The sequence below is a fragment of the Patiria miniata genome, unplaced genomic scaffold (assembly GCF_015706575.1).
Source record: "Patiria miniata isolate m_02_andy unplaced genomic scaffold, ASM1570657v1 HiC_scaffold_5, whole genome shotgun sequence".
Classification (NCBI taxonomy): domain Eukaryota; kingdom Metazoa; phylum Echinodermata; class Asteroidea; order Valvatida; family Asterinidae; genus Patiria; species Patiria miniata.
The window spans coordinates 21,871,102-21,892,879 of record NW_024037072.1 but is presented as its reverse complement, the minus strand read 5'-3'; the positions used below and the strand labels follow the sequence as shown (position 1 = coordinate 21,892,879).

Below are 21,778 nucleotides of genomic sequence, written 5' to 3'. Positions count from 1 at the left end.
TTGTAATGGATTAATTTTAGGCCATAAAGTGTCTCCTCACAGTGGACTTTTATCAAGTCTCATTGTACATTTCTTGGAGTTGAATAACAATTGTGAATTGCTGAATTCAGTATATCAAGTGTGGATATTCTATCTTTCTCAAGTACATACCGGGTGATTCAGAATGATCTGGACCCAGATTAAAGAAAATTATCAAAAACATGGAGCAAATATCAAAACAAGTGCAAATGAGATGTTTTAGGCTGGTATCTTAGATATATTTGGTGAAAGTTTCATGTATATCCATTGTACCATTTTGAAGAAAAGCGCTAGCAAAGAAGTTAGAACACACGCTAAAAAAACACTCTGACCACGGTTCCATGGTTAAAAATGTATTGAAATCGCGTACTGATGCGAAGCAGTGTAATAATAAAAACCTAGTCATGGTGACTGACTCACTTGAAGTTATCATTGACACATTAAAAAAAAGCAAAACCAATTCCGTGTGCAGACTGGAAAATGAGCCACTTCAATGAAAATGGCATAACTCCTCACCACAGCCACTCATTCGAAATATTTCAAAATTCCTGTGGGAAGACAAGGTAATAACCATTCATATGAAACACTCAGCTTTTTCTCAACCTATACTCTAATGGTGAACTTAGGTCCTGATCATTCTGACTTACCCTATATGCTGTTTTTCTCTGTTGATGACCAACTCCTTAAAATGCGAATGACACCTGCCAGCCATTAAAAAAAAATACATGTACAACTTTCTGATGATAATAATATGTGGTGCTTATATAAAAGCGCTTTAAACAAAAGGTCTCAAAGCGCTTCACAACTATTACCCTGTTCATCAGGCCATGAGACCAGTTTCTGCAGCAGCTTAAGATCAGCGCATTCTAGTCTCTACCTTCACAGGTACCCATTTATACTCCTGAGTGGGGAGAGGCAACTGTAGTAAATGTCTTGCCCAAGAGCACAAGCACCATGTTCCCTGTCAGGGTTCGAACCCCATGTACCACAGCACGTGAATTGAACACCATAACCACTGGACCACAGCACTTCACTAATGACATTTAAGAATTTCTTTAAACTGTTAAATTTAAATTTGTCTATATTTTTTTTTTAAAGATAATTGAAAACTTCAACACCATTCAAACCAGACTTTTAAAAGAACTAAAATCGGTCCTATAACAACTTTCAGAGCACATAAACTGCCAAGGTTTAACAATCCTTCAGATATATTATATTTATCCAGTTTTAAAATTGTAATTTTTAGCAAACTATAAACAGTCAAATAATTTTAGAGAAATTTATTTTGCTGCACTTATTAAAAAAAAAAAAAAAGTGGACTAATATGTGGAAATAATAGTAGAATTAAACTAAAATAATGATAAGATTTTAAGATGCTTATTGATTTCATAGACCCCGTTAAATGAATATTTTTTCCATCTGTATTTTCGAATTAGGACTAATTTTTGGCAAAAATTATCAAAATTGTCAAAAATTCAAAGTAAGGCCAAAAAAAAAATAAGTTGGTCTCTGGTCAGCGCGCGCGTCGATTTTAACCATGCGCGTCGATCTTTTTTTTTCCAAAATGTTCCGCGGTAGCTCCAACAGCGACCTCTATTTCCGCACCTCCTCAAATTTTTTTACCAAAGAGCACCAAGGAATGGGAAATTGCACCAAGGCAAATGATTGAAAGCACCAAGGCAAATTATGGAGGACACCAATGTACATGAGGACACCAAAAAAGCAAAATAGTACCCACCTTGTCTGTGCAATCCAAGCTTGAAGAAAAAAAAAAAAGCCAAAAAAAAAAAAAAAGCCGCGTGGCCGCGTCAATTCCGGAACTTTGGTCTGACCAGAGACCGAATATTTTTTTTTTGGGGCCTAACAGACTAATGCCGTATTACATGTAGGATGCGAAGAAACAGCATGTTTTTTTAGTTTAGACGAATAGAACTGTAGTAGAACTAGGCAAAAGTTGAATTTTCCAATTTTGTTTTCATACTTCCCTTTTGGGATTTTGAAGGCATTGCGGACGCAAAATGTTTGAATTGTTTTGCTCTGGTTGGGGATCTTTACAAAGAAAGTTTGCTCCGATTGTTAGCAACTTTAATGATATATTGTACATCAAAAATGCTATTTTTGAAACACTGTAGCTTAAGATTGTTAGAAATGCTATAAATGTTAGTGCTTTCGAACATTTTTCTCCTTATTTGGGTTTTTGTATATAATTTGGTAAATGTAGGCTTTATAGTCACTCCCTGAAACTGCACTCACTGCACAGTGTGAATCTGTTTACAATTTATTTCATGTTAACATTATTGTTGAATAAGTAGATTTGGATTTTTGTTCAATAAATTGAAATTACAATGATGGCTGAAAGCCAGAATTGTAGTAAAGGTTTTTGTTATTTTGGTGTCTTTCTATTTTATGTATAAGATTGCAATATTGACCGCGAAAACGGTGGTAGCATATTTACCAGGGTTTTTTTCAACGCTCGAAACTCAACTTTCAATTTATATTTTTGGAGGTAAATATTACAACCCAACTTTGTGCATAATTGGGAAAAGCTTAATCAGAGATTATGTTTTGAGGACGGGAATATTGGGCAATTTTAGGAGTTATTCATTTTCGGGGGAAGAAATGTGCAAAGGGTTCTAATGATATTATTTTTTTATTATTATTTGGGTTTATTATCGCCATTTAGCAGCTCAAAAGCTGAATTGCACAGTGATTTTCAATAAAAAGATAAAATGAATTAAAAAATAAACACATTTCACGAAAAATTAAAACTTACAAAATCCACAACAACAATCCATTATTCTAAAAAGATAAAACCACGCTTGGATAATAGTAATTAGAAAATAAGATTCTTACTGTCAGTTAGCAATGCAACACTGAAGCAAAACAAAAATCGGTAAAATACAAGTTTTACTAAACTAAAAAGTGACAAGAAGACCTGTCTTTTGACCGCAGTTTTTGGACGTCCATTTCAATTATTCGGAAATGAACCATTCAATGGAACTCCTAATTCATTAATTCTTTATCAGTTTTATCGTGTCTCATTAAAAATTGCATTATTATGTAAATCTCCATAAATATTAGATTTACGAAATACACTTATCATAATTGTTTTATTTTAGAGATAGTGTTGCCCTGTCAAAGTAGTTCGAAAATAAGTAATGAAAAAGAATGCTAGAATGCAGTTCACTCATATCATGATATGCAAGTCAAATCTCAGAAGAAACACAGCTATATTTTTGTCAGGAGAATAATTCCAGTTACGACTAAAAACAAAAGTTCAAACTTTTTTGTAAAGGGCTATCATGTCGGAACTTTCGGCAAAAGAAACTTTTTGTTTCTGTCCTTTCTTCGTGCAATTAGCTGGTTGTGTAGCAAGGTGGGGTTTTTTTGGGTATAGTTTCAAATATGTGCCAGGTTGGAGCGCCATCTCGTGAAATATCACAGGAAATTGCAGGCAAATATAAATTTTGGACAAATTTGACCTTTTATTGGGTTGAATGCGTATATGACTGCCTTCCAACAAAATATGAAACTAGTAGCCTCTCTCAGGAGACGTTTAACAATGTTTTTGTTTAATATTAGATCCATATTTTGCCAGGCTGATGATGCTGCTGGCGCGTTTACTTTTATCATCGAGGGCGCCCTCAATAGACGGCAGATTTTTTTCGCGCCGTGATCTGAATGCCTTGGTGAAGCATGATTTAGGGTGCGTTTTTCACAGGTAATTGTTACCATTTTCATCAGTACTGTTCCAATATAATTAACTGTATCTTTGTAACCTTCACGTGGAGGTGAAAGTGGGTCCCAAACTTATAAGATAACTTTGGTAATCCTTACTTTTAGGACACCTCTATATTGTACGAGTTCTGTTCAAAACTGACTTTTGCAGATGACTGTCCAGTACCAAAGTGCAGGTGCCCCCCTGTGGCCCCCCCCCCCTTCCCTCTGGATACGCCACTTGGAGGGGGGACGTACATGTTGGCCAGAATATGGAACAAAAAGAAACATACGTGTTCCACCATTGCATAACTAGGGTGACCTGATGTTGCAATAACTTTTCAAGTGGCACTAAAGCAGGAAATGCAAACAAAATGTATCATTTAAAAGGTGCAGTGTAGATTTTTATGTTCAAGATTCCAAATCGGGAGCACCCTGTTGGCATGGACATCCAGGTCGGGGGTGGGGGTGGGGGGGGGGGGGGAGGCGGGGAGATGAAGAAAACCGTCCGTGTTATTCACAGGGGTGTGAAATGTCAGCTTAATAGGTTATTTCAGCTTTTTTCTCTCACTTGCTGTGTACAAAAGTACATTGTAGTTTTCCCAAAGTTCAGCTTTTTACACCTTTTTCAGCTGTTTCCAGCTATTTTTATCAGTGGTCACTCACACCCCTGTATTCAAATTGTATAGTTGCATGGTTAGTTGGCGGATGCAACATTTTGGTTGTCATTTATACACACATGACTAAAGAGCTACTGAGAAATATTGTGGCTCAAATTGCATCTTTGGGGCCACATTAATCACCGTTGTGCTGTGTATACTAAGGATGAAGTCCATGTTTAAAGGGTCTATATGCAATGAATTTTTCGTAGGAACATATTTTGTGCAACTTTCTCCTCTTTAAAATTAATTAAGGAAACTATTTGACATCGCTTTTTGGTTAAATTTATTGCAAAGTGCACTAAACACTCCAAATTGTCCATTGTTTTTCAAACAGTTTTCAAACAACTGAGGGCTCGGTTGCAGGGATGTCCACACCGAGCCACCCATTCCCACCCTCAACCCTTGCCCCTTTTCCATACCACACCCTATCCTCACCCTCACACTCTATATCTCCTACACCCCTACCCCAACCTCCATGCCAACACCCCTACTCTACACCCTATCCCAATTTAACCCTCCACCCTTTCCCAGTAAGGTGTTTAACGGTAATATGTGCCGTCTTGTTCGCGGTTCAAAAAGATCACGCGTTGCTAGACACGGGTGCATTTTGGAATGAATGCATGATGACTTGGAAGCACCAAAACTTGTCAATGACGATGCGTACACAACAACGCGTGTAAAATTGCCCTGCAGGCAAGATGACGCATATTACCGTGAAACACCTTATTTAACCCTCCACCCCATGCTCCAATTCCTTAGGCCAGCATTTAAAAAAATTGTTGGATTATGTACGAACCAGCCGACTCTAAACATGACAATTTTAGAAAAAAATACAATGAGAAAATTAGGGATATTTTATTCCCGACACGGGCTTCTTAACATCGGGGGAAAAAATCTTAATCATTGTAATTATTTTTTTTCCCCCGACACAGTAATTTGCGTAAATTGAGCAACCCAAAGGACTTACTTTTTATGCCCCGCGGCGAAGCCGAAGGGGCATACTGTTTCCGCCTTGTTCTTCCGTGGGTGTGTGGGTGTTCATGACCAGGTTTAAGCTACCCCCACCGAACATTTGAATATTTCTTTGGCGGTACGGTGGTAAAAGACTTCCGTGTTCCACTTACATTCTTTTATGCACATATCCAGTACATAAATTATTTTACATTCTCGTCACCGTGACAAAGACTACCGCAACATCAGAATTTCATTGAATTCTCCTTACAGCTTTATACTCATGAATATTAATAACATTGAAACGTTGATCTCAATAGCTAGCTACTGCTGGTGTTGCACATACAACTTCTCCAAGACAGAATCTGTATGGATAATAGACTTCATTGACGGGCCTCTCCTGGAGTTTATGCAACATTATGTTCATCGAAAATAAATAGTGTAGGCCTATTGCTTTTTTGTCTTTGCTTGCTGATAATACAATTCTGTTCTTAGCCAAGAACAGAATCGTTGGTGCACCGTTACTTTAGATACAAGAATTATTCGAAATAAAATATTTTACTTCATGCCTTTGCTCATATGAAAATGTATTCCTAAACGGAGACATTTGAATTTGATTTTGTTTAATTAATCAGAAATCTCTAGAAAGTAGGCAGAATATAAACAGTCGTGGGGTACCGTGTAAGTTTTTTCAAGGTGCGTTCAACTTTTCAAAATAGAACCCCCGATCTTCTCGGGATTACCTCGGAAGGCTAGTGCTTGTATTAAATCACACAAAACATTCACTAACATTCTAATCTATTATCTTATTTCTTTTCCCGTCTTATTGATTGAAATCATACCTCACCAATTTTCCTCTCACATCTTAATGCAAAAACAAAAATCATATTTTGTACAGTCTAGCCAAGAAGAACCAATGACCATTTTTTTGTTAGCTGAGAGCAGAATTTTATTATGCCCATGCAGCGATAACAAAAACGTAAAACGTTTATTTTTAGATAAGCATAATGTGGCATAAACTCCAAGGACGTTAGAGGCTCCGTCAATCTCCATTTTGAAGTCTATCGATACCGATTTTATTTTTGAGTAGCTATTTGCAGCACAAGAATGCGCTTCAAAACATTAGACCACGTCTGCCACGTATAAACCTCCATTGGTTTAGACAACAACAAAATAAAGTAAACAGCTACCTACGTGTCAACAAAATTTCATAAATTTGATCCTACATAACTCTGTTGTTTACCAATGGAATTAAACCACAATTTCAGATTATATGGCATGACAAATTTTATGAAGCGAGTTTCATCAGCTTTGTGCAGTAAACGCCATACTGAAAAACCCTCACTTTCAGAATAACGATACAGCGCTGGAGACGGTGGCGGATTCGGGAACGCGCGTGCTGCGGCCGAAAGCTTCTGAAGGAATAATGCAGGGTCAACCCTAATGTCAATGTCAACCCCAATGTCAAGCGCCCCCACCGAACATTGGAATTTTTTTGGACGATGGTAAAGGACTTCCGTTTTCAGGTTACATCCTTGCACTTCCTGTACAACTTCTTAAGCTATTTTACGTTCTCGTCACCATGATGAAAGACTATCCGCAACACCAGGAAGGCATATTATAAATGAAAGGGTAATTGTCCACGAACTTGCTGAAAATGATTTCAAAGTATTGTTCTTCCTGCTTTATACACATGAATATTAATAACATTGATACATTGATCTCAAAAGAAAGCCAGTCAACGCATTTCTGGTGCTGCACATACATGTATAGCAGTTGCGTAGCAAGGTCATTTTGATGAGAGGGGGAGGGGAGGTGGGGGGGGGGGAAGGTTCACTGAAAAATGCCTGGGTTAATTTTACCCAAGAAAGGGTGACAACTGCAACTACCCAAACTTGGGTTGTTCTATAACCAATTGTTTGGGTTAGAGTTTCAGCTAAATTAGACCAAATTTAATTTGGTCTTGAATAACTACAACTTTTGGTTGAATGTAACATAAATTCTAACCCAATTAAACAATTGGTTACAGAACAATGGGTAGTTGCAGTTTTCACCCTTTCTTGGATAAAATTAACCCAGGCATTACATTTTTTTCAGTGTTGGCACTCGCCTGATCCATGCTGACAGATAAACTTGGATTTTATAACCGGTCAGCCAGCTTCCGAAAAACCAAAAAAGTTGGGGGGGGGGCTGTTCAAAACGACGATGGGCACCATCAGACAATAGGTGGCGATTTCCTGGCAGCAGGGACGCTCGAGAAAACAAGGGAACCTCTGATGAATGCTCGTTTGGACTAAATCACACATGGCATTCAATACTATGTCCTCGTCCATTTTGTGATTACGTTCGCCCATAATTGATTGCAGTCGTAGCTCAGTTTTCCTCTCATATTTAAATGCAGAAATAAGCAGAATTTGTGGGTGAGGCGTTATGAAACGAATACAGACTGCTCTGACGCGGGGAAGAGTAAAATCTGTGATCAAGGGAGCGTTCTATTTCTCCAGATAGTACTCTTCAAGGGATCACCTTGGAAGGTTAGTTTTGTACTATATCACACTTAGCACTCAATACAAATATCCTAGTCCATTTTGTGATTACGTTCGCAATAATTGATTGCAATCGTACCTCAGTTTTCCTCTCATATTTAAATGCAGAAAAGTAATCTTCCCAACAGTGTAACCATCATTCCTACCTTAGCTCAGAGCAGAATTTTATTATGCCCATGCAAAGACCAAAAAGCAATAAAACATGTATTTTTAGACAAACATATGTCGCAGAAGCTGTTTATGATGTAGGCCATCAGCTTCGGTCCAAACTTTTGGCAACCGGTATCAAGTGAGGGGAATAATCGTCATAGCGATTTTTGGCAAGGTATTCATCTCCAGAGTTGGAAAATATGTGATAGCATTGCAGCGGTGGCAGCTTTTTAGGTGTTATCACCCTTTTTTTCAAAATGTTCATCAAAATGCTTGTTACCATTCTAGGGGCGATATACCTTGAGCATGCGCACTATAATCATTTATGCTCTGATTTGATACTGACCAAGCCCCCTAGCTGATGGCCTAATGCAGTGACATAGCCAGCAGGGGGTGGGGGTGGGGGGTGTTCATGACCAGGTTTAGGCTACCCCCCACCGAACATTTGAATATTTCTTTGGCGGTACGGTGGTAAAATACTTCTGTGTTCCACTTACATTCTGTTATGCACATATCCAGTACATAAATTATTTTACATTCTCGTCACCGTGACAAAGACTACCGGCGGTAGTCCCGCAACATCAGAATTTCATTGCATTCTCTTTACGGCTTTATACTCATGAATATTAATAACATTGATACGATGTTCTCAATAGCTAGCTATTGCTGGTGTTTGCACATACAACTTCTGAGTTTATGCAACATTATGTTCATCGAAAATAAATAGTGAATTGCCATTTTTGTCTTTGCTTGCTGATAACACAATTCTGTTCTGAGGCTAAGAACAGAATCATTGGTGCACCGTTACTTTAGATTTAAACATAAAATATTTTACTTCCGCCTTTGCTCATATGAAAATTCCTAAAATGGAGACATTTGAATTGGATTTTGTTTAATTAATCAGAAATCTCTAGAAAATAGGCAGAATATAAACAGTCTTGGGGTACAGTGTAAGTTTTTTAGGGTGCGTTCAATTTTCCAAAATAGAACCCCAGTCTTCTTGGGATTACCTCGGAAGGCTAGTGTTTGTGTTAAATCACACAAAACATTCACTAACACTCTAAGCTATTATCTTATTTCTTTTCCCGTCTCATTGATTGAAATCATACCTCGCCAATTTTCCTCCCACATCTTAATGCAAAAACAAAAATCATATTTTGTACAGTCTAGCCAAGAAGAACCAATAACCATTCTTTTGTTAGCTGAGAGCAGAATTTTATTATGCCCATGCAGCGATAACAAAAACGTAAAACGTTTATTTTTAGATAAGCATAATGTGGCATTAAATCCAAGGACGTTAGAGGCTCCGTCAATCTCAATATTGAAGTCTATCGATACCGATTTTATTTTTGAGTAGCTATTTGCTGTACAAGAATGCGCTTCAAAACATTAGACCACGTCTGCCACGTATAAACTTCCATTGGTTTAGGCAACAACAAAGTTCAAATAAAGTAAACAGCTACCTACGTGTCAACAAAATTTCATAAATTTGATCCTAAATAACTCTGTTGTTTACCAATGAAATTAAACCACAATTTCACATTATGGCATGACAAATTTTATGTAGCGAGTTTCATCAGCTTTGTGCAAGAGGGTGAGATTTAAACGCCATACTAAAAAAAACACCTCACTTTCAGAATGACGATACAGCGCTGGATATGGTGGCGGATTCGGGAGCGCGCGTGCTGCGGCCGAAAGCTTCTTAAGAAATGCAGGGTCAACCCTAATGTCATTGCACATCTCCTCCAATGACATCAGAAATGATCCTGTTTTCCTTCAAAAGCTTCCGGCCGGAGCACGCGTCTTCCGCCACCGTCACAAGCGCTGTGTCGACATTGGATGGAGGTCGTCAAGTCGAAAGTGGCAGATTCTGAAAATGAGTATTTTTTTTCGTATGGCGTTTAAATCTCATCCTCTAGCACAAAGCTGATGAAATTTGCATATTTAAATTTGTCATGTTTTTTGTTTTAAATATTCTAAAATTTTGGTTTAATTCCATTGGTAAACAACAGAGTTATTTAGGATCAAAAGTAGGACATTTTTTTCGTTGCGTGGCTGGTCACCACCTGCCCACCGTTTTAGAATTGTTCGAGTTTTAATTTCTTTCTTAAGTTTCCTTTTCCTTAAAATAATTTTCTTCAAAATTTTCACAGCTGCTTGAACTTGAAACATCAACCCTGATATACAGACTTTACAGTGGTGTGCATATTAACATGATACACGACGACATCAACAGTATCAAGTTACAAGTAATTGTTAGTTCAAAAATGGCCATGCTTCAACTATGAACACAATCAGCAATCACGTTCGTACCTTGTGTCTGATAGACCATACCTTGATAAGAGTTGCTTGAGCTTTCCTTGAAATTCCGGGTTGATACCAGAATGTTAAGCTAGGGAGAATTCAAAATGCAGACAGAACCTTTAAAATAAAAGCAACACCATTTTCTCCGAAACGGGTCAAGGCCGGTGTCACGGTCTCACTTCTCCGGCGTGCTAGCTTCTCCAAATTGGAAATTTCGCTCCAACACGCATGCACAAAATTGCGCAGTAGTGTTCACTTTCGACAACTTTATGTGTGTGCTGAGTTCTTTGGGGTTGCACTGGTGCACGTAAGAAGTTAGGATGTGTGTATGTATACGTCACAGGGTACCATCGAATCCAGACCTAGGCATTATGGCCATGGTGGGGTGCGCACAACCTCGTCCCCAGTGCTTACTTTATTTCCAACCGCGTTTCCAATATTAAACCCTGGATAGGAAACTTTCTTCCTGTATCCTGATTGGATGCCGCAATTGGCTAGTAATGGATTTTTATCGTGTACTTGGTGCTATATATTCACAACGTGCAGTACGTGTTTTCGCGATCATTCGTCCACGCCTTCTCGAAAATACTAATTTCCTTTCCAATTTGCTCATATTAATATGAAATATGATACTGCATGTTGTCTCGATAAGATCGTAACAGTTTGATTTCAAAAATCGTGTTTTCGTAACTCACGCCGTGCTCGCGCTGCTACGAATTGACTCTGTTTTTACCCCAGACACCCCATACAAAAACAAACGCTTATGTGTCACGCATATCCAGGCACCAGACTGTTCCTCATTTGCATACGTGTGCAAAAATCTTGCACATGCAAATGATCCAATACCAGGGTGAGAGAGCAGGTAGTGGTGGGCGCGTACTGCTCGACACCCTGGGGACGAGGTTGGGGTGCGCAATATTAACTCCCAACATCCTAATAACCAACAAGACTTTAAGGATGCACATTTACTTTAAACCGTGGTTGAACGTGGTTGCAAATTGGACATGTATGTGATGGACCACGACCGAGCAAGGAACACGCTTCTTAATTTTTCCTAAATGCACACGCAATGACGATGGGAACACAACTTCAGAATGCTTGCAATATGACTTGACCAACAGGAAGTGTTACATAACGCATTCTTGGGTGTCCTTTACTGTCTGTATGGACCGGTAGACTTTACAACACCACCACCACCACCAACTCAGCCCAAGGAAAAGTTAGCACAGCGGACACATGAGCATGAATAGTGCTCATGTAACGTGCACTGTAACGTGCTCAATTATCCGCCAAATCCACCCGGAGAAGCTGGCACGCCGGAGAAGTGAGACCGTGACATCGGGATGTAGATAAAACCTGGTTTAAACATAAACTCCTGACCGAAAGCGTCTACCAATTACTTCGATTATTTTTTTTAACTTTTTTCCATCCATTTTGACAGTTTATCGACACCTGTTGCAAGGTTTACATCCTTCAAACTGCCAGGAAAAAAAGACCAAATTTAAAAATAGGACCCCACGCCCCCCCCCCCTTTCCCCCGTTCTGTCATGGTTTACCAATGATATTTACTTCTTACATCCGATAATCGCTTGTGCGCATGCGTGTGTTAGTTCTATTTTATGGCTCCACCTCCACGAGCGAACTTCTTTTTCTGAGGGGGGGGGGGGTTGTTTGTAAGTTTCCCCTTTTTTTGCGTTTATGATGTGCATGATGTGTCCAAACATGAGCAACGCCACTATAGAGTTACATGGTCTTTAATTTAAACTTCTGTAGATGTACGTGTTTCAACATAACTGTAGATAACTTTTCTCTGACACTTGAACCCAGCTACTACAAAGAAGTGTTCTCGGCGTTGTTCAGTAGACATCAAGATGTGATTGGTACAAACATAAACAACGCCCCTAGAGCCACGTAGTCTTTAATTTAAACGTCTGTACATAATATACAGATGTACGTGTTTCAACAAAACTTGCAATAGACAACGGTTCTGTGATAGGCCTGGACCCAGTTATTACAAAGACGTGTACTCAGCGCTGTTGTAGCGCATTTGTTCAGTAGATACCAAGTTGAAACCATCCAGTGCATTTCCGCCTCCTAGCTTTGATTTGGTTTCAAGTTTCGTTTCAACCTGAAATGTAAGCTTTGCATAAACGTGGCCAGATTGGATATGTCAGTTGCTTTGAAAGTAAAAACGTCCTGGTAATTGAATGTTTTCATTTTTAACGATAATTTGTCACGAATATACACGTCGATATGACGACCGTGATATACTTTTACTGCTGCTCCTGTGCCAATTTCATGAAAAGTGCAAATCGCGCAACAGCCGAATTAATCTGCGGGGGGGGGGGGGTATCATTACAAGTATCTTACTGTCATTCATTTTCTTCCTCACTTTCTAGATTAGCCAGAATGAAGGTTTACGTGTGCCTGCTTCTCCTGATGGTCGTTGGATGTGCCTTGTGTTTTGCAGAGAGTAAGTGCCGTAAATTTGTCCAGTGTTCCATTATCCCTACCGTTCCGACATACAAGTATTCTTATACGTTATAACCACATTCGCACAGCCCTTTGGGCCTGTCGCACATCATGCTTGGAGTAAATATATTTTGAATCGAGTTTTGATAATTACGATAGTCGCACATTAAAATGAACGTTTAAGTTTCCATGGTAGAGGAGAAAACACGTTTGACTGTTGTTGATTTTCCCCTAAACGTACGAAACTTGCATGTTCCCGAAGGCTTAGGGGCCTCCTTATTAGTGTAAAAAAGTTCGGTGTCTTTACAAATGTTCAACGCTATGACACATCAACTGTTAGTTTTTTATTCAATACCTGTGCAGATGCAATTCATGAATTCAGCAGCAAAAACCTTTTTAATATCATGCAGACTCGCCTACCGAGAAGTTGAGGCAAGAACTGAAATCTCGCCGCAGTCGCGGGATAATGGATGAGATTTGTAAGTTCTGTGGTCTTTCATAATAAGTTTGTAATAATAACTTGACGCAGGTTGGCACTATACGACATAAATCAAAGCTAATAGGCACAATATTATTGGTCACACGTGTTTGGGTTGCAATTGCATGCTGTCCCAGAGAATGCCGTTGTTTTTGTTAGAAATGTCAACGAAGTTTTGTTCATTTTCATGCAGCAAGCTCTCATATTCACAAAATTGTCCCCGTTAAATCAAAAGGGTTTTCTTGCATTGAAACAGTAAATTTCGTTTGTGTGCACACTAGTATTCTATTTTCTTCGAAATGCATTCATGGCGACATTTCACTTCTGACTGTCCACCAGTTCAATGAAATATCTGACAATCATCAAATTAAGAACATAGCATTTTGTGCTTGTTCAACCACAGATCCTACAAGGATCAACGACTCGGGCGTTCCAGCCAGACGGAATTGTGGGGTGATAGCATTGTGTTCCCATTATCCCTTTTTCTAAAGATTCCCTTCTGGGGTGATGTTTTTCTATTGTGAAAAAAGTGGGGTGATGTGTCCTGAAAGGAACATCACCCCACAAGGGTGGTATGGTCAGAACGGCCAAACTTCTGGTTAGACGCGTGATAACGGCCCGTACTGATGGCAAATACCATGAATACTTGTCAACAAAGACCCCTGCGCGCGGTGGCTTTATTTGCAGAGCTCTGCGCCCGATCTGGTGTCGAAGTCGGTCAAGCCAGCTAATTATATATTTGAATATTCATGAGTCTGCGTTTTTGGTCTTTATTTTTGAATTGTGAAAGGCCGAGCACATTTCATCGGTTCGGGACCACATCTCTCAAAAAACTTTTGTATGAAAGCCTCATTAAAAACGAAATTTGGGTAACGGTGTTCTTCTTGAAATTTGATATTTATTTTCCGGGTAAATACTTCATCTATGACAACAAAAACTGCACAATACCATCTGTTATATCATGAAGTATTAAATTTTTTAACAATTTTTGGAACAAATATATCTTAAGGAGTAGTTTTGCTTACAGTTTTATGAATATTTTCGTTTTAGATGTCATGCAAAATAACCGACAAAATTGCACACCTGGACAATTCGCGATTACAAGCCAAAGGGTATTCATGCCTGTTATCACGCGTCTAACCAATTAAGGCAAGTCCGCTCAGTGCATTTTGTACTAGAGCTCAGAACAGTCGTTTATCCTTGTGTGTAAGATCCGTGGTTCTACTTCGTTTATAGGCAATCAATTGCTACCGTCAAATGGTTCATTTATAAATATCAAGATTGATTATTCACACACTGAGTGTACAATTCTCCTTTCAGTGGGCACAAGTTCTTGGCGTTTGCTGCTTGTTAAATCAGTTTTATCCTGTTGTTTGCCTTAATCTAAAAAATAAACAAACATTTGCATTGTTTTGAATCGGAAGACAGTATAACAAAAATTCTGAAAATCGAAAAGTGAATCTTATGAATCTTCAATGGAAATGAAAACAAGATGTTTTGTTGTTTATTTGCATTGTTAATCTTTGAACGGGTCCGTTTATAATTGGCTTTTCCGCTTAAAAAAAAAGCTTTTAGTTCTCCCCCAATCCCGTAGACTTTGTAATTCATGTTTAATTCAGTCTAGTTTTTGGTTAATTTCTGTTCACTCGGAACATGTTGAAATCTGAAAGCAAATAGCACAGAAAAAAAGAATGCAAATATGTGAATCAATCATGTGTGTCCATTGAGGAAATTGAATTCGTTCGAATAAATGAATTTGAAGTTGAACCAAATTATTTGTCATGCCAACGCTATTGCTAAACATAGGGAAGAGTTTGTTGGGGACTAAATGTATTAATTTTCAAATGAAACTGATTGAAAAAGACGAGTTTTAAATTGAACGACCTTTTTTTTTGGGGGGGGGGGTGAAATTTGCCGAAATCCGATATTCCATAGTTATATCTTTCTAAGATCATAATTCTGAGAAATAGCGATATCTGAAGTTCGGAACTAGTCCCTACGGAACTCCAGAGGTGCCATCCTAGATGTTGAGATCTTGTCATAATTTATCACGGGATGACAATATCGTACACGTAAAACGTCGACATCCTGATGAGATAGTTTATCACGGGATGACGTTTATGACGACATGTTTTAAGAGGGATGACAACATCCTCGGATAGATCTATCACGGGTAGCACAATCCCGAAAGTAGGATCCCGACATCGTGAGACAATAATATCACGGGATGACGACATCTTGAAAGTAGAATGTCGACATCCCCAGATACCTTCCAATGCTGTTAAGTAGTTATGAGAAAGCAATCCTGCTTTCAGGATGTCGTCATCTTGTGATAAAACATCTTAGGACGTTGACAAAAAAAATACGTGTAGGATGTCGTCATCCCGTGAAAGGTTATCACAGTATCTCAATATCTTGAATGGCACCTCCAGAGCCCTGTAAGTCCCTTTTCTTTGTGGTATAAAAAGAAGTATTTTGAGGCTTTTACTTTATGGTAATTTATTCTGGGTGCCTGTAAACGTTAAACATGAACAGTCTCTTTAAAGCTTCCTTCAACAGATTATCCACACAAATATTTCTATACGAGTCATTCACTTCCATGTTGGTTTCTGTTTTAGTTTGCGATTCTAGTGCCGAATGTGGTCGAGGACTATATTGTTCTTTCCCTCCCTACGAGGGAGGTACGGGCATGTGCTGGCGGGTTGGAAACCCGGGACGTTAGGAATTCGGACAATCAACATGAATGAATTAAACCATGGTAAGCCCATCATTATCAATTGATGAACTTTTCCCATCTTTTCTCTAAAGTAGGTCTAGCGTTGCAAAACCTCTCTCTTTACGACATTTAAATGCAAACATAACAATTATTAGTAGTGTCTAAACTTTTTGTCCTCGTAAGTCCATTGTAAGTCCTTGAAATAATCATGGTGTTTTTATTTTATTATCTCCGTGCAGATCGTCAATGGTTAACCGACAGCAAGGCCTTAGTCTGATTAAATAAAATGATTTGACTTTAATTCAGCTTTTTTCTTTCCTGATAAGATTGTCTCATTTTTGTTTACGATACTGGGTCCGTGTTCCAGCCAGTTTTTTTTTCATTGATTCTGTGACAGTGCTGTTCACGTGTAAAGGCTGCTCACTCTGAATTTAAAGAGCACTTTTGAAATCAAAATGAAACAAAAATATATATAATCGATCCGTGAATACGGACATATATTAAACGATCGGTACATTTGATTTTTTTTACAGAACGCATACAAATCCTAAAGATAAATTCTTCTCGTCATTTAAATGGCACGAAAAGTGAGCTCGAATACGGACTTAATTATTATTTCCACTGTTATTTGTCTTAAAACAATATACGTTTGTTCCTGTCTGTAATGGTTTTTGTTCTTGGGCTCTTGGGGTATCAGTGTTGCGTGGTTATCATTATCCGTGATGATGGGTAAAATCCACTTTTGAAAATACCGTAAAGTTCAAGGGTGCACAAAAGCTATACTGGTTCTATAATACAGGAAGATGTTCACATGCAATCTTATTTTTCTCGCTGAGGACTAATATTAAGTGATACTATTCCTTAAAAGAATGATTGTTGCCTTATCGATTAAAACCTGCCATTTTGTTGTGTAAAATACTCAGCCATAAATTATGTAGATCTTTGTTACCAATCGCAGATAGGTTGTCCTTGATGGAATTTATTCTCATATAAAAGGTGTTTGTTCACTGTAAAAGAAGATCCTTCAAATAGGACTTTGAAATCATTTGTTATTACTTGTGAACGTAGGCTATGTCTTATCCTTTTTCATCCTTCGATGCTTTCTCTTTCGTAAACGTACTGTGAATGATACATCGTCTTGGCAAAATAAATTGACCCTTGCATGCATAATAATTCATCAGTGTCCATGAATGAATTTTCTAGACGTCTGTCTGTCATAGTCATCCATGTTATTTGATTGTGTTTTCAAACCTCTGGCTCATTTCTTCCATACTTGAAAAAAGTAGAAACAAAATTGGTCATGAAAAGGTAAAAGGGACGCCCTCTTTGTACACAATCCGTGTGTGGAGGCCTGTGCATTATTGTCATTTTATCATGACCCCTACCTAGTCAAGAAGTGCATCTGTTTTTGAGGATGTGCGAGCCTTTGCCGCCATTATACTGGTTCAAATCCTAGATATAATATTATGGTGTTCCCTTGGGCTATGAAAGCAATGGGAAGCTCAACCAATAGCAGTCCATGCTTTAAGAGAATGAGAACACGTTTCCTACAAACAGAAAAAATATATATCACGTTTATCATAACAAGCAATGTCCCAGTCCATTTTGTGATTACGTTCGCCACAATTGATTGCAATCGCACCTCAGCTTTCCTCTCATATTTTAATGCAGAAAAGTAATGCTCCGAACAGCGAAGCCATCGTTCTACAGCGCAGTGCAGCATTTTATTTTGCCCATGCATGCAATGATGCAAATACAGAAAAGCAGCATTTTTTTTTTTAGATAAGGGTGCAGACCAGTAAATCGGTCCGAAATTGCCTGCGCCGGCCAAATCACGATTTGCATGCCCTCAAAATCTTCGGTATTTGGGCATGCTTTGGGCCATGAACTTGAGGGTTTGTAAAAAAATATGGGTGGAAGCCGTGCACAGGACTGGGAGCTTGCAGTTCTGTGTAATTTTGATGTAATCTGGACCCTAAGAGCGCTCTATTTTGCAATGGAGTGTAGGCATCGTTTTTCAAAATGGCGATGGGCTTCAGGACTTTTTTCAGGGGTGATCATCTTCAGATGGAAATTTCTCCTAAAAGTCATCAGTTGACCCCCCCGAAAATTGAAAAGAAAATGAAAGATGATGAAATAAGCTTTAATTTGATGTGCGTCTCGAACACCTTAGAGAGTTGTGAGTATTTTTCCCGAATTTTTGAAGTGGGAGCATTTACCATTGGGGTCTATGGAAGTTTATTTACTGGTCTGCTACCTGTAGTTTCAAAATGGCGCCTTCCATCGTTTGTTGTCAAATGTTTGCGGAGTGTTTTTTTTCAGGGGGGCGGAACCTGGGGGGGGGGGGCAGCGTTTCAAAAGGGGTCACCAATGGCGGTTCCGCAACAAATGCGCCCAAAATCTGAATAGGGCCGATGGACCGTCGTCCGATCACAGCAATTTCGAGCGAACAAGGGGGGGGGGGGGTAATTTGGGGTCGGAAGGAGCAAAAACTCAATTAACGCCCGTTGGGGGCGCCCTACAGTAAGGTAGCCGCAAACAGAGGGCTTGTTTTCAGGCCAGAAATCGCAGTCAGAGATTTTTTTTCTTGCAATTTTTTGATGAAATATGAGTCATCCATCCTTCCTCGTGCCGTACAAGTGGTTTGGGGAAATTTTTCAAAACCTCGCTTCTCTATAGGGTGCAGACCAGTAAATCGGTCCGAAATTGCCTGCGCCGGCCAAATCACGATTTGCATGCCCTCAAAATCTTCGGTATTTGGGCATGCTTTGGGCCATGAACTTGAGGGTTTGTAAAAAATATGGGTGGAAGCCGTGCACAGGACTGGGAGCTTGCAGTTCTGTGTAATTTTGATGTAATCTGGACCCTAAGAGCGCTCTATTTTGCAATGGAGTGTAGGCATCGTTTTTCAAAATGGCGATGGGCTTCAGGACTTTTTTCAGGGGTGATCATCTTCAGATGGAAATTTCTCCTAAAAGTCATCAGTTGACCCCCCGAAAATTGAAAAGAAAATGAAAGATGATGAAATAAGCTTTAATTTGATGTGCGTCTCGAACACCTTGGAGAGTTGTGAGTATTTTTCCCGAATTTTTGAAGTGGGAGCATTTACCATTGGGGTCTATGGAAGTTTATTTACTGGTCTGCTACCATAAACATGTTGCATGAATTCGGGCGATTCACAATGCAGTGCGCCACCTAGAGTTTGCCTCGGAGAATTCATTTTTCCCAGCGCACTAATTTGGGGGGGGGGGGATTGTCGACAAATTGGCAGCGCGGACATACTCGTTCCAAGGGAGTCGAGCAGTACGCTCCTACCATTACTATACTCTCTCACTGGATCATTTGCATGTTCAAAATTCTTGCACACATATGATAATTAGGAATAGTCTGGTGCCTGGCTTTGCGTTAAATCAGCATTTGTTGTTTTTCAAGTTAAAGTGTTACAATCGTATCCAGCCAATATGCGGTATGGGGGTTGCGTATTAATATGAGCAACTTAAGAAAGGATTATTCAGAAGGAGTTGTGGATATTATAATTAAGTTGAAGGTGAAAACACGTAATAAACGAAATAACAACACCAAGTACACGATATAAATCCATTACCTGCTAATTGGGCTATAGAATTAGAATACAGGAATCAAGTTCCTGGCTCGGGAAATAATTAATAAGCCCGGCTCTGGGGACGAGGTTGCAGCGCGGCGGATATTTGACATTGTTAGTTTGTTCGGTCAGTAGTTCAGTTCGTAAGCGTGTATGATTCGAGTATATGTTTGTCCTTTTGTTTTCTTTTCTTATTATCAATTTGGTGGGTTGTTTAAAGGCGGCACAACGCTATATGCCCCAATCTATAACAAATTAGTTCAAGTTGTCTACTGCATGACACTCGTTCAATTGAGCCTTGTTTTCTCGACCGTACACTTAAAAAATGGACTCTCCGTGGCAAACTCTTGTTGGCGCACTGTATATTGTGAAACGCCCGAATTGGGAACAGCGAATGGAATTTACCGTGTTCACAAAGAAATCCGTAAAATACAAATAATAATAACGTTTCTAATAGGCTAAAAATTCTAATAATGATAAGATCCGATATAAAAATCTAGCGAGCCTGACAGTCCAGAATGTAGTGCCTTGATGCTGGGCCTTGGCCTTAAGGCTACCTTAAGGCTGGACTTTAGGGCCTTGGCCTTGGCCTCGAGGCTTGAGAGCAAAAGCCTTGGCCTTGGCCTTGACCTTGAGGGGCCAGTGCCTTGCAATTTTGAGTCAAGGCTCTTCAAGGCCCATAGATTTTTGCATTTTCCAGATAAATCTGTTTGAAATTTTGCTGTTACCATTTTAATCGTGTTACCATGGAGGAGGGAAACACGTACCCTTTAGATTTGTGTGTTGGGCACACTTTCACTTTGATAGCATCACATTTTGTTACCATTGTAGTACATTTTGCTGCAATAATTTTCTGTGGGCTAAGGAGATAATCACTTAAATTGCGTACAATTATGGAATATAGACACTGCCCTCAATAACTGGTACTATGCTACATGTAATTTGAGGTCAGATTTGGGGTCGCTTTCCACATGGTTTGATCTTGAGCACATCATACAGAATTGAACTGATCACCTATCACTGGATTTTAGATCACTGAAACAGATAAACAGTATGACATTAAAATGTCTGCCGATTCAGCGATAATCAAGTTTGGTTTTAAGGACTACACGGATCTTAAAGCTTCAAATGGGAAGCAGAAACAAACAGCCCGCTGCGAATTCTGCACTACGGATAACTGAACAGATAACTGAGCCTGTATATAGGAGTCTTTATTCAGTCAGTTAACTTTTTGTAAGTGAATATGATGGGACTTAGAGAATTATATAAGTAAAGCCACAAAAAGTTTTAGTGAGCTACCTGTTTTCTAACTGATGATCAATCTGATTGGTTGTATATACGTCTCCCTGATAAGTGCTAAAGATTTGCATGTATCTGTTTGTTTAGGTAATGCTAATATTTCTGACCATGTTGGCCCCGGCAAATAAAAATTCCCCAAATCGGTTTCTTGGATCCCTCTTTTGTTACACTCGGGAGAATTGTGCGTCAATATAGAAGTAAATCATTATTTTGTTTTGTTTTAGTTAAACCATATCCATGAAGACCTGAACTTATAGATACAATGCAGTCATAAAACATTGCATGTGAGCATTTTGATTGCAATTAAAGACAAGTTGTTCTTCTTAATGAGCGATTCGTGATGATGTGTCATGTGACCATAATTAGTTCTAAATTAGTGGTCATTTTATAAAACAGGGCCTTGAGGGGTAAGCCTTGGCCTTAGCCTTAAAGGGAATATACAATGTACAATATTTGCAAACATCACAAAACGAAATGATCGAATTATCACGAAATACCTTACTGGATTGTTAGGGAATGACAGTCTCAAACATTCTGTAAAATCGTGGCTCCTATAGTGTGCTGTCATTTTCAAGAAAAATGGGATTTTTTCCAACGCTGGTCGGCCGACCTGGCTTTTTTTCAAAAAGTGCTTCTAATTTTTCATAATTAGTTATGCCGCGTTTTCTTTGCAATTGATTACACACCTGTGAAGTGGTACAAGCCTGCTAGACTGATTCTCTGACCTTACAATTCCGCAAAGGTTATACATTGCTCTGTTTCATCTTAAGTGGGGTCAGGGAACCAGACTACAAGAACATGATTGGTTTTCTTGGTTTTTCCAGCATCTACAAGCCCAAATCGCGAAACAAGTCATTTTAACAA

The 21,778-nt window shown here is 39.0% G+C and overlaps 1 long non-coding RNA gene across 3 annotated transcripts; it reads left to right on the top strand.

Annotated features, from left to right (window-relative positions):
- Positions 1-7,668: 7,668 nt before the first annotated feature.
- On the top strand, positions 7,669-17,187 carry LOC119742099. 3 transcript variants are annotated; one of them, XR_005272813.1, is made up of 5 exons: positions 7,669-7,882; positions 12,748-12,821; positions 13,231-13,299; positions 15,917-16,056; positions 16,254-17,187. It is a non-coding gene; the product is annotated as an uncharacterized LOC119742099 (long non-coding RNA). The 3 variants fall into 3 exon arrangements; XR_005272811.1 differs by lacking the exon at positions 7,669-7,882 and adding an exon at positions 12,230-12,483; XR_005272812.1 differs by lacking the exon at positions 7,669-7,882 and adding an exon at positions 12,478-12,547.
- The last annotated feature ends 4,591 nt before the right edge of the window (positions 17,188-21,778 follow it).